This window comes from Apostichopus japonicus, chromosome 8 (genome assembly GCF_037975245.1).
Source record: "Apostichopus japonicus isolate 1M-3 chromosome 8, ASM3797524v1, whole genome shotgun sequence".
In the NCBI taxonomy this organism is placed as follows: Eukaryota; Metazoa; Echinodermata; class Holothuroidea; order Aspidochirotida; family Stichopodidae; genus Apostichopus; species Apostichopus japonicus.
In genome coordinates, this window is record NC_092568.1 from 18,464,540 (window position 1) to 18,477,465 (window position 12,926).

A 12,926-nucleotide genomic window follows, 5' to 3' on the forward strand; every position below is an offset into this window, starting at 1 on the left:
TAACAACTTCAAATAGGTTAAACGTCAAAAAAAGTTGAGAAATGTTACAGTTACGAAAAAATAGAAAAATGGACCCCCCCTTAGGCATTTTCACCCACCGTGGTTTTCGGTTAGCTAGGACCCTCAGCTGTCACAATAAACTTGTTTGCCATTAAGTTAGTGGTGGGTGTTGCCACCAGAGCTGGTGCCATGGCAGCACTATAAAAATTGGGATAAAATCATATCTTTGGGAGTATACAACATAAAAACACAATCTAAGTGTTTAGTAGCATCAATTGTATGGTGCCTGTTTGATTGCAATCAAGATCTGAGTCATTTAAGGTTTTATTATACCAAATCAGGACCGTTGCGATGACAACGCTTCAAAACAATGGGGGGGGGGGGGGAATTAAGATAATTCATATAATTGTAACTGAACAACATGAAAACACAGTCAATGTGTCTTTGGCATATATATTTCAGACTTTATGGTTGATAGAGCTCAAGATCAGGCCATTTTAAAGTCACGATCGAGCTCAATAAAGACCGTTGCCATGGCAACACTAGGCTGACTGAATTTGAGTTTGAAATGGACTTTGACCACAAAATGTCATATTTATGTAACTAAAGAACATAGAAAAACAATCTAAGTGTCAAGGTATGAAGATTTAGAGCTGCCTGGTAGATTAGATCAAGATCATGATCATTGCAGATCAAGCTCATTCCCAATCAAGACCATTGTCATGGCAACACTATGCTGACAGAATTGTAATTCGAATTTAAGAAGAAAATGTCATGTCTGTGCTCAAATATACAGTTAGACATTCGTAATTTTACATTTTGTTCTATTATTTGAATTTATAATCATGGTGTTACCATGGCAACAGCCCTATTAAGACATGACAATGACCTTAAATGATCCAGATCTTGACTGCAATCAACCGGGCAGCGACAAATCAATGTAAAAAAGACAATTAGTTTTGTATTTTTTGGTATCTGTATATTTTATGATATTTTTCTCAAGTCCAAATTTCATCATGGCTATTGCCATGGCAACAGCCTAATTAGGATGACTTCCCTGATTATGATTGGTTTCACCAGGGCAGCTTCAAATATATATACTGAGACACTAACGTTGTGCTTTTAGGTTATTTTTCAAATTCTAAGTTTTCATGAATGTGTTGCCATGGCAACTGCGCTGGTGGCCACACCAACCATTAATTTAATGGCAAACAAGAAGATTGTGATAGCTGAGGGTCCTAGCTAACCGAAAAACAGGATGGGGGTGAAAATCCCTAAGAAAAAAAATGGTGGGGGTAAAAATCCCCAAGGGATTCGCTTTTTTTTTCATTTTTTTGGGGGGGGGGGTCTTTCGCTGCGTTGCCCTAATTCGTGCTTCTCCATCAGTCCTCGCTTTTGCTACCGTATTTTTTTACTCTCTTGTTCTCACGTTATTTTCTTGATGACAAGATACAGTTGCGCCAAACTGTATGAAGCGAGCGTGACGCATTTGCGAGTTACCCAATGGTAATACCAGTTCCTAATACAGGACGATACCATGGTTACAAACGGTTACCCAATTTACCTAGCTAAGTTTATACCTGAACTAATGCTTTATAGAGATTTTAGCTGCTGATAGAGTCGACCATGTCAGATCGAGTGTTGACTTGTACTGCACATACCTCATTACCATTCAGTCTTTCAAAATGCAACAATTGTAAACAACGTTGGCTGATAGATCAAAATTTGATATTTATAAAGATGATTCTAATATTTTGTATTAAATTGAATACATACTTCGTATGTGTGTGGAACACAGTCATTGGGGTTGGGGGCTATACACGCAAATACCGCAGTTTCAGAGGATCAATAAATACATAGTAGTCATTTCCGGACTAAACAAAGTCTTGTAGTTGACGAATTCCCGATCCCTACGCGTGTTTCCCAAAGTTACTTGCATAAACTCAAAACCATATGAATTATGTTTCGGGTTTCGAATTACTGTGCTATTTCCAGCCATTCAGATCCCTATATACGATTAGTTACATGTCACGTTAACGTGTTTGACTTAATAAGTATTGTCCCTTCCTCATTCAAACAGGTCTTGAAATGTGAATAGGTACTGTTTGTTGAAATTTCAGGCTTAATCCCAGTTCATGATCGTCTGCAAAGAATATAGTTGTAAAGGGAGACAACTTACAGCAAGGACTCTCTTGCGAGCATTATCTTAAGCAAGCTCAGGTTGTGAATTAGAAGATTACACGGAATCCGTTTTTCTTTTACTGCTTGCTTCGAAGTCATCGATAGTATCGGGGCATCAGCCTATTGTACATTTACGTCTTGGAAGGAAGCGACATTCTTACTGCTTGCTGGAATGTAAACAAAGACAAGCGTGAGCTTCTTGTAATAAAGATATTCAGATCCGTTGTTCTAAAGAGAGTAAAACGGGATGAATAGATATTTCGTTGAAGGCAGTGCCGTTCACTGTTACCAATACATTGTATCCAACCAACAATACCAATTTAAGCTCGTAAAAAGTTAACTCGTCAAATGGTTCAGTGGGTAGAGCAGTGGACTGGTAACCCTGATGAACTGAGTTCGACTCCATCAACGATTATACACGTTTAAAATTCTTTTTCTCTTTCAGCAGTCCACGCTGAAGTCTTGATATATTAATTCAACCATATAATTTTCTAGCTGATGTGGTGGCCGATGCTATAGAGGGTGACGAAAGACTCATTCCTTGTCGGTCGTGTAAATCGTGGCTAGGGTTCAAGACAGGCCTCTGGCGATAATACCTCTGGCTGTGGCATGGTGCTTTTTTGTGGCCTAGGATCCCGTGCCATGTCTCCCTTGTTGTCGCAAAAGAACCCGGGGGGATGCGCAGAAGGTCGGTCAAATCGACCAGAAGCGTACTAGGTGGCGTGCGTGAATCCTTGCCTTTGGCCAGAGGTGGTGACATCTCTGCGACCGGCATGCTTGCAGCCACCGTCCACTGAATACGTGGCCTAATGAGGCGCTATTCTCCTAAATGTGAACCTATGGATGCCTTTAAGAGCCATATAATTATTTAATATTAAAAAACAACCTGTTTCAAACTAGCGCCATCGGATTCCTTAAAAGCCGTTTTTTTTTCTTATCACTCTGAAGGTGGTATGAATTTTATTGTAATGGGGTATTGGTAGTAAACAAAACAATCAAACAGTCATGCGGTAGACAAGGGTTTGCAGGAACTTAATTAAACTCATTGTTTGACATAAATGTGTTGGCAAAGATTTACACTACCAACACCAAAGCAAGTATTTTATTCGTTGCAATGCCAGAGACATACAAGCCAGCAAGACCATAAGATAACATTTTAATATACATATAATTCAATCTATATCACTTTTGCAAGAAAACCAAAGTAGACCATGCAGTGTCAATATCGTCCCATTATAAGCAACAGTGTCGTAGCAAATTCTCACACCGGATAGTAGTTAGGTAGTTTCAGAAACTGAGAACTTTGTTTGAGATTCACAAAAACGTATACCCCGTATTCTGTTTTGATAACTTCAGGAACAAAATTTACTTTGATATGCCGTAGACCGTTAAAAACCACTGCTCCCGGTCTAACTAGAGTTGTACAGCACATTATTTTGTTTGTTTGTTTTTTAGAATGACCCTTTAAACAGTTGAGGTTCACTAGTGAGAGTGACTGGACCTTTTAGATTAGTACACAGCTCATCAGACTTGTTCCTCGGTTGCACTACTAAACTCAATGGGAGAAATTAAGATTATATGGTATCAAATGATATGTTTATAATTTTTTACAAATTTGTTATTAAGGACAAATGATGTTAAATGCCATCCAAGGGTGCTCTGTTGCTTACAGTATATGAAGATTAACGAATATATTCTGGTTGATCTTTCTGGTTAACATTAACTATAAGAACTGCAGTGAGGAGTCGACGTCACCATCAAGTTAGCCTAAACGAATATTCCAGAAATTAAGAACAGCTACAGAAACATTATTGTACTTAAAGTTGTCTGTTTTCTTTCTATTATAACATCAAGACTAAAATTCTGCCTTATTCATTATTTAATTATTTGAGTGAGTTATCAAGTTACAGCAAAATCTATCTGTCGATAATTATCCCATGATTGAATACCTGGGATACTTTTTAAGAAAAGTCACCAGGAAAAAACCTGGGCACGAAAACCAAACTACCGAACGTCTGATTCGCTCTTAACCCCAGTCCCCTTGCATCGAGACTGTAACTGTGTGATCATCGCCAGGTGTGTATAACCATTCTCCTCGAAAGGGAACAGATACTTCACATGATCTTCGGGATGTCTTCAACTTTGATGTCGGATGAATATTATCCTTGTTCTTTATTCTATTTGTTTTACAAGTCAATGGACTGCATTCTGATGAACAATGAATAGATGAAGAAAACTGCTATGACTGGAATACCAAGTAGTCCCCGTTATGTTCAACACGTAACACACTAATGGACTTTATCGATACTCATTGACGAACCACATCTTCTTTATTCGAAATAAGTATATAACAATAGATAGAGATTAATGCCATTCAAGTGGTGCATTTGCTTTCATATTAATGAAACCTGTACGACAAGATGTTTACGCCATGTGAGCAGTCGAGAATTCACAGTGAACGTTTAGCGTTTTAATCGGCTTCCGGTAACACATATCAAGCATTCAATTGGTGGCTATATAACGACGAAAAGACATTAAGCACATGGACATTAATATCCTCCTACTTGAGGTACGTATGTAAGGCTCATTTGCATCCAATATTTTCATTTGCTGTAAAATAGAGCATTTTTTTCGCAATCTGGGAAATCAAACTCGACCGCTTCGAGGAAACTTAAGGTCCCTGAAAAAAAAAAAACGTGTAATGATATCCCCTCGGTTGGACCATGGACGATTATATAAGAAAACCCCTTTCATGGGTTCCAAATGAGAAAAGAAATAGAAGACAATAAATTAAATTCGTTGTCAATTCGTTAATTGTTAGTGGATAGATCCAGTTATGTTTTTGTATTACGTTTGTTTGGTAAAGTAACGCAAACCCGGTCACGATGTGGTTCCAAGCGGTACCATCATCTTCTTAGAAGAGTCTTAGTTAAGGTAGCAGAAGCACACCCAACCATTAACAGGTGTCAATGTGAAAGAGATGAACGACATACCCCCAAAAGGTAAGAACATGTTTATTCCACCCTGCAGGGAAATAGTAACTTAAAAGTTCTTTGACATGCAGACAAAGGTGATAGCTTGAACAAATCAAAATATTACAGAGCGTTTCTCATTTGCATTGATTTTTATAGACTTATTATTTATTACAGTACCTACTTTCCGTTATAAAGTTGGGATTCCCAAAATAATGGTGGATCGAACATGTTGAATTTCTGAGCATGTACCTAATAAGTTATGCTTTCAATGTTTTCAGTGTCAAGTGTGTAAATTCATACAGCTCCATACAGTATTAATAAAAGCATGGTAAACCTTTTGTCTGCACGCATCAAGACATGTACAACATGAATCCTATACCCTTTCTTCAAGTTTATGGTTGCAACTACATTACAATAAAGTGTTGTTACCTTTAATACCATTAACCCTTCTAATTATCGGTAACAGAGAATCTTTTAGCATTCAGATTCCAGGCCATGTAACTTTAATCAATGTTGTGAACACTCTAATGTACGTGTTACATAAGGTGCAAGCTACTTCCATTCAAATATAGTACGCATCACTTGTGTTAACTAGATTATGAAATTTCATTACTTTTAATTCTAACATATTTCAATTATTCTAAAAGTCATAAGGGGGAGGATATGGTATTCTTTGCAATTGAACAAAGCAAAATTTTGACTGGAATGAACTACTACCAACTAAAGACCTTAGTTTAAAATTGCATTGCTTAATTGTGACCTTATGTTAGATGGTGTTGACAATTTACATTTTACTTTGAAGAGTTGACAGAATCAATGAAAGCTTATAGGCCCGATGCATCAGTCTGTACCTTTGGTACAAAGCAGCATTTTCAGGGGTCATTATAGGAGTCATAATAGTTTTATTGCTCACTCACCACAAAGCAAAATAGCTTTTAATGATATTTTTCTCTCTTTGTCCATGTCTTATGGTATTACTTCTTATAAGCAAGGAGATAGTTTTAATAGAAGTCTCTAACTGAGTGGAGAGACTTAAAGGGAAAGCCCTTTTGTCTGCAACTCCTTTGTATGTCATTACTAATTAAAAGCCAATGCTAGAATGTCCCGGATACATTACTGAGAAAAGGCATTGTTGTTTTAAATTCTGGCTTGTATACCTTTTCTCCCAGGCCCTTTCCAACTGGCTCTTTAACAATTTATATTAAAGTTAGCACCGCATGTGCCTGTACGCAATAACATACTTTTAAATATAAAAGTTCCCAAACTTTATACTTATGGTGACGTTCATTGGTACTATACTATCCTTGTTTAATATCAATCAAATATTCACAAACAAGGAATCCAAAGTTAACTTAGTACTCCAAAATAAAATTAGTACTCCCACACTGTACTCCCACACTGTAAGTTTTGCTAGTTTCTTGTCTGAAATATGAGGTAAAAGTTGGAAAATTTTAATTTAAGGATTTGTTTTCTATGAATAGCATATATTTGAGCTCAGACAGAAATTAACTTGAGTTGCATCTTCAAATAGTCACGAACAAGGATTCCAAAGCTGAAACAGTACAACACAATAAATATCAGTACCCACACACTGCACTGTATCACAAGAATTATATAAGGTTTGCTAGATTTTTGTCTGAAATATGAGGTCAAAGTTGTAATATTTTAATTCAAAGATTTGTTTTCTATGAAAAGCGCATATTAGAGCTCAGAAATAGAAAATAACTTGAGTTGCATCTTCAAATAGTCACGAAAAAGTACTCCAAAGTTAAAAGAGTCAAACACAATAAATATCAGTTCCCACACACTGTACTGTATCACAATAATTATGTAAGGTTTCCTAATTTTCTTGTCTGAAATATGCGGTCAATGTTGGGAAATTTTAATTCAAAGATTTGTTTCCAATAAAAGACACATATTTGAGTTCAGACATAGATATTAACTTGAGTTGCAACTTCAAATAGTCACAAAGAAGGACTCCAAAGTTAAAACAGTACTCTGATCATTGTTTGATTCAACACCTTCATTTAGATACTATTTAGTCCCCAAATAATGTTCTAGATCCATTTATATTTTTGCAGGCCCATGAGAATAATTGATTATTGCCTATCCCCAGTTGCCTACCCACATCCTGACCTTCCCCCTACAGTATTCAAACGCTAGATTCAGTGCAATTGTATAAAAATCCTTATTAAAGTATATCTACAGAGATGTACGGTGAGTATAATGTAGGTACAATCATTGTTTGAACCAACACCTTAATTTGGGTACTATGTAGTCCCCAAATAATGTTCTAGATCCATTCATTTGGATTCTGTTGCAGTTTTGTTTTGTGGGGAAGTCAAAGGTCATTTGAAGTCACCATGGGCCAAATAGTGAAAACCTTGTGAACACGATATCTCAAGGAGTTAAGCTTGGACCAATCTCATATTTCGTGAGTAGATGGACCACATTTAGAAGCAACAGCCTATAGTTTTTTGTGGGGTCAAAGGTCACTTGGGGTCACCAGGGTCAAATTGTGTGTAAACCTTGTAAACACGATATCTCAAGAAGGAAAGCTTGGATCAATCTCGTATTTCGCGTGAAGGGGTACCACATTGAGTAAAAGGTCCCAATTGTTTTTAGTAGAGGTCCAAGTCCATTTAGGGTAACTAGAGGTCAACTTGTGAAAACTTTGTACACACGATAACTCAAGAAGGGAAGGTTGGACGAATCTCAGAGTATTTAGTATGTAGTTGTTACACGGTCAGTACAAGAGTTTATTGAGGTCAAAGGTCTTTTGGAGTCACCAGACGCCAAATAGTGGAAACTTTCTTTAATAAGCTACCGTATCTCCCACCGACCAGCCTATCAGACAACATGTGCGTTACGCCTCATACGAATAGGAGGCTATTGGCAATTGGAGATGAACTTATTGGCATTCGTAGAATCTAAAACTGAAAACTCGAACAAAATTGCATTGGCTTCAACGTGTCGCTCGGAAGCCTTACTTTGCGTGCCAAAAAAAGTGTACGTACTCTTTGTAGTACAGCGGTTCTATTAGAGATTTTCCGTCGTATTTGTTTCAGGTTGGATGTAGTTTCATTGTGACCAGGCAGCGTTAATGAAACTTAACAGCTCGTCTAGTTAGACTTTTTACTATGACCACTGCGAATAATTGTGTAAAACGGTCTTAGTTTGGCAGTGAGTTCACGAGCTATTGTCTGGATCGGCTGTTGAACTCAATTTGGGTAGTCTCTTCCACCAGTCTCAGCATAGCTAGGTCTTAAAAGTAACGTTTCGATTTTCGTCACGTTTATGATTATGGGACAACTTGAACAAACTTGGCTAGGCCTATGAGCAATTTTATGTTGTCTAGGCCAGCAACGGTTGGGTAAAATAGAGTTCGTTAACACAATAACGTGAAGAATACCAGTCAGAATACCAATACACTTAAGATGGCAAAACACCTCTTAAATGATTTCTTAAGGCAATTTTCCTACTGGCTATCAGTCATAATTTGCAAAGTATAGAACAATTTAAGGAGTTTTGAGACAAGTTTACTGTTGTTGCTGCTAGGACTTTTGGAAGATAGATGCTCTTACAACCTGAGATTTTCATTGCGTAAAAGATCGTTTTGATTTAGGCAGTGTAATGGAGTAATAGCGATATTTTTTCGCGCATCAATCTGCAGCTAAAAGACAAGATAAATAATTGGGAAAATGTACGCAGTCGCTCTAATCGAACAGCAGTTCAAAGTAACAGTGAGGTACTGCATAGGCTTAGGACTCGCGCATACCTAGTTACTGTATAGTATATATATGCCTAGTAAAATAGAGGAACCCTAATGTAACAGAAGCCAAGCTATCTTCGTAGGTATTTTTATAGATGTTGTAGGCCTAGTTTTAGTTTTGTGAGACACTATAGTGGGCCTAGCTGCTTATTTATGATTCTGCGTCATGTTTTACTTTGTTCATACTTTTGGTGGAAAAAGGTTAAATTTCATATTGCACAGAAACATAATTTTCCAATGTGCAATTACGTAGCACAATGCATCTGCCTAAGTGTCTAATCTTTCCTCACAGAAAGTTTTGATGTTGTAGATCTGTACTATGGAGACTTGGACAGCAATCATGAGCCTACTGGCGAGTGAAAGTTGGCACGGTCGCCAAATAGCGAGTACTTTTATAAATATTTGTCGAGGCCTGAAAACCTTGAAAACATGATTTCTCATGGTAGAAATCATGGATACTTTTCATACATGGTATATGGATTTGCCATATTGAGTACAAGAATCCTGTTGCTTGGGAGGTCAAATATCCTTTGAGGTCATTAGAGGTCAAACTGTGAAAAACCTTTTACATGATATCTAATGATGGAAATCGTGGATACCTCTAATACCTGGTGTGTGGATTCATAACATTGAGTACAACACCCTTATTGTTTTGGTGTATAGCCACGCACAGTAGACTGACCTGGGTTTATCATGCCATAGTGTTATTGTTTCAAAAAGGTGGTTCGTGCCATTTCTATTGTAACAGCTAGTTCTGGTTATACTAAAATCTAGCAGTCTATTTCACTGAAGTCATCGAAACCTCAATGCATTTTGCATTCTGGTTTTGCATGTGACTCGCCCAAAGTGGAAACTCGAACATCACGGGTCGCTTTATTCTATTAGTATTTTAATTTATTATTATTGTTATTATTATAATTTTTTGAAGTAAACTGGCTCAACTTTTATCTGAACAATATATATATATATATATATATATATATATATATATATATATATATATATATATATATATACGGTCATTGGTAAATTAAAGCTCTCGCCTTATTTAAAGACGTAAATACAATGGGCTTAACATTTTTGAAAAATGAATCTCATGTCAAAGTTACTTTCCTTATACTATACAAACTGAAGCCTCAAACCGATTTTAAAGCTAAACTTGTGACAGATGTTACTGACTCTGTTGATTTCTTTTTCATTTTCTGTTTTGCTTTTCAGACATATACGGCAAAATATTTTCGATCTGAGAAGCTTCGAATATTATATGTGTGCGTTCCATTAGAAGTTTTGCTAAATTTAGCCCTAAAAGACAATCCTTTGGTAATATGATTGCTGACTACAATACTGAAATATTATATAGTATAAATTCAGGCCCGTGTGCAGCTTTTCCAAGGAGGGGGGGGGGGGTCGATCTTATGAAAAGCGTACCGTTTTAACGACTAACTCCGCTGGTTTCATGCCAAAGGCACGTGTATCGAGCGCCGAAGGTGCAAGCTACACATAGGAGATCTGGGATATGCTCCCCCCACCCCCGGAAAATTCTTGATATAAAAGCCTTTCCGCTATAAAGATTATAAAGATATAGAAGAAATATCGCATCAATAGGGAACGACTGGAAGAGTTGCAAACGTGAAGAAGCAGTCGCAGTCAAACAGAAGGATATATGATTATAATCGTACTCTCTCCATTCGGCAAGTATACTCGGCAAATGTGACATACCACACACAATACGATATGATATAATACAAAGATCTTCATAGTCTAGCTAAATATGACTCTCTATATATATCCATGTTTCTACCTTCATGATCTGACCCATGTTTTGATCCCCCAGTCACATTGTCCAACAAGATTTGATACGGTAGGAGTAGCGAGTAGCCTGTAATTTATGACTGGATATCTTTTTAGCGTACAGATCACATCACGGTTGTCAACCGTGATTGACAGACTGTTTTTCAAAGGCATTTAAACGCCATATGGGTCATTATAAAAATTCAAAATAGCCTCAAAATACTATAATAAATAAATAAACAATAAAATGAGTATTGTAATACGTAGCAGACGAACTTTCAGGGGAAAGATTGAGAAGGGTGGCATAGCTTCTGTCAACCTGGAAAGAGAGCTTAAATCTATTTTCCTACTTTTAGTTAAATTTTATTTATTGGGTTCTCAAAGGGAATGGGGTGGGGGGGGGGCTGGGGAACGATCGCTCCCATCGATCCCCCTGGTTACCTCCCTGACGCGCAATATTACTGGTTATGAGATAAGATCTCGCCTGCGATGGATCGTGAGAGTAATCTGGCCGCCGAAGTGTCGTCTGACTTTCGTCTGACCATGGTGGGATTTTGCAATTTCATCAGCACGCCTAAGGATCGCCCTGTAGTCGGCTCTCCAGCAGGCCACTGATAACTGATCTGCCGTGGCGTCGAAAGCCAATTCGGGCCCTGGGTACATTCGTGTCGCCAGGCACCCATTTTCAACGCTTCATTTTGTCGAACGGTTTGTATAAAAATGAATAAAAACATATTATTGTTGACTCTCTACTTCTATGTGACCCTCATCAAGTTGACAGGCCTGCTGACCACTGACACACCGGGCTGCCCCGATGAACCTTACATTTCTGCGTCATCATTTCCGTGACGTCTCTTCCCTGGTGTCATAAACAGGCAGACCGACAAACCATCTACCAAACTGTATATGAATAAGAAATATAGATCTATATAATTAATAGAATATAAGAAACTGACAAGTTGGTATAAAAAAAAACGGACAACCAGAAGAGACAAAGATTCATATTATATAGGCCTACGTAAATTGCGAGGCTATACTACATGGTCCGTTGTGTATGTCCTAATATTTAACGTGTGTGGTTGTGTTTAAGGCCAGAGCTTGACAACGTCAGCCTGCGGCAACGATGAATGCGAGACACTGATATAAAATACATTTCGTTTGTCAATATTTCTTATCACCAATCAAATAAATTTTACGAAAACGATCGATATGAACAATTCTCGATAAAACCTGTTTGTCTTAAATTGTCCAGATTGCCTTCTTCTACTGTCTGTCTGCAGAACTATCTAAAAATTTTGCCTGCAACCATTTGCTCTCCCCCTCCTCAGTCGGTCATCAACAAACCTCAGGGTCATTTTACAACCATTTTAACAACAAGTTATGTGTTCAAACAGGCAAACAGGTACTTTCAATACTAACCTTAATAAGCTTGTCATTCTCCAAAACGGGCTGTGAGGCACATGACGTCTTCAGCTCCATGTGATAATACCTGTCATTTATTCTCCTCCTTGAACGTGCTCAAGTTCACTGATCTCATTTCTTTAAATGTTCTGACGTTTACTTACCGTGCTATGAACAATCTGCTTCCAAGTTTTTTTTATTTTTTTGCTACCTTTTATACAATTGGTTATTCTATTCACAATTATAATACTAGACAAGCTGGTCATTTACGTGCTTCTTTTTGTCGTAATTCAAAGAGCATGCAAAGCCTCCGATTTCGTTCTATATCTTTGTGGAACAGATTTCAACTTGAAATCTTATACTTCCGGGGCTTCAAAAGCCTTTATTGATTGTATCCGTTGTAAGGGATGGGAGATGGTGGTGGTGGGGAGTGGGGGGGGGGGCTAGTGTTATAGGTCTTATTTGTTAAGGTTATCTATTTTTTTGTGGGGGTAGTTCTTATATAGGTGTTTAGGTTATCTATTTTCTTTGATGGGAGTACTCTATTCGATTGAGCCCAAAAGGGTTTCTTAGTTTACTTCCTTTCACATTTTTTTACTTATTTGCAGTTATATTGTCTTGTTCATCTTGTTATACTATGTGGTGAAACAAATAAATAAATCTAAAAAAATCTAACACCCATACTCGCCACTTCCTATCGTCTCTATAATAACCATTCTACCATTTTTAATACGTTAGTCATTACCATATGATCTAAAAACCACAAACATCTGAATCTAAAGCAGAATGAGTTTTCATGATGTCAT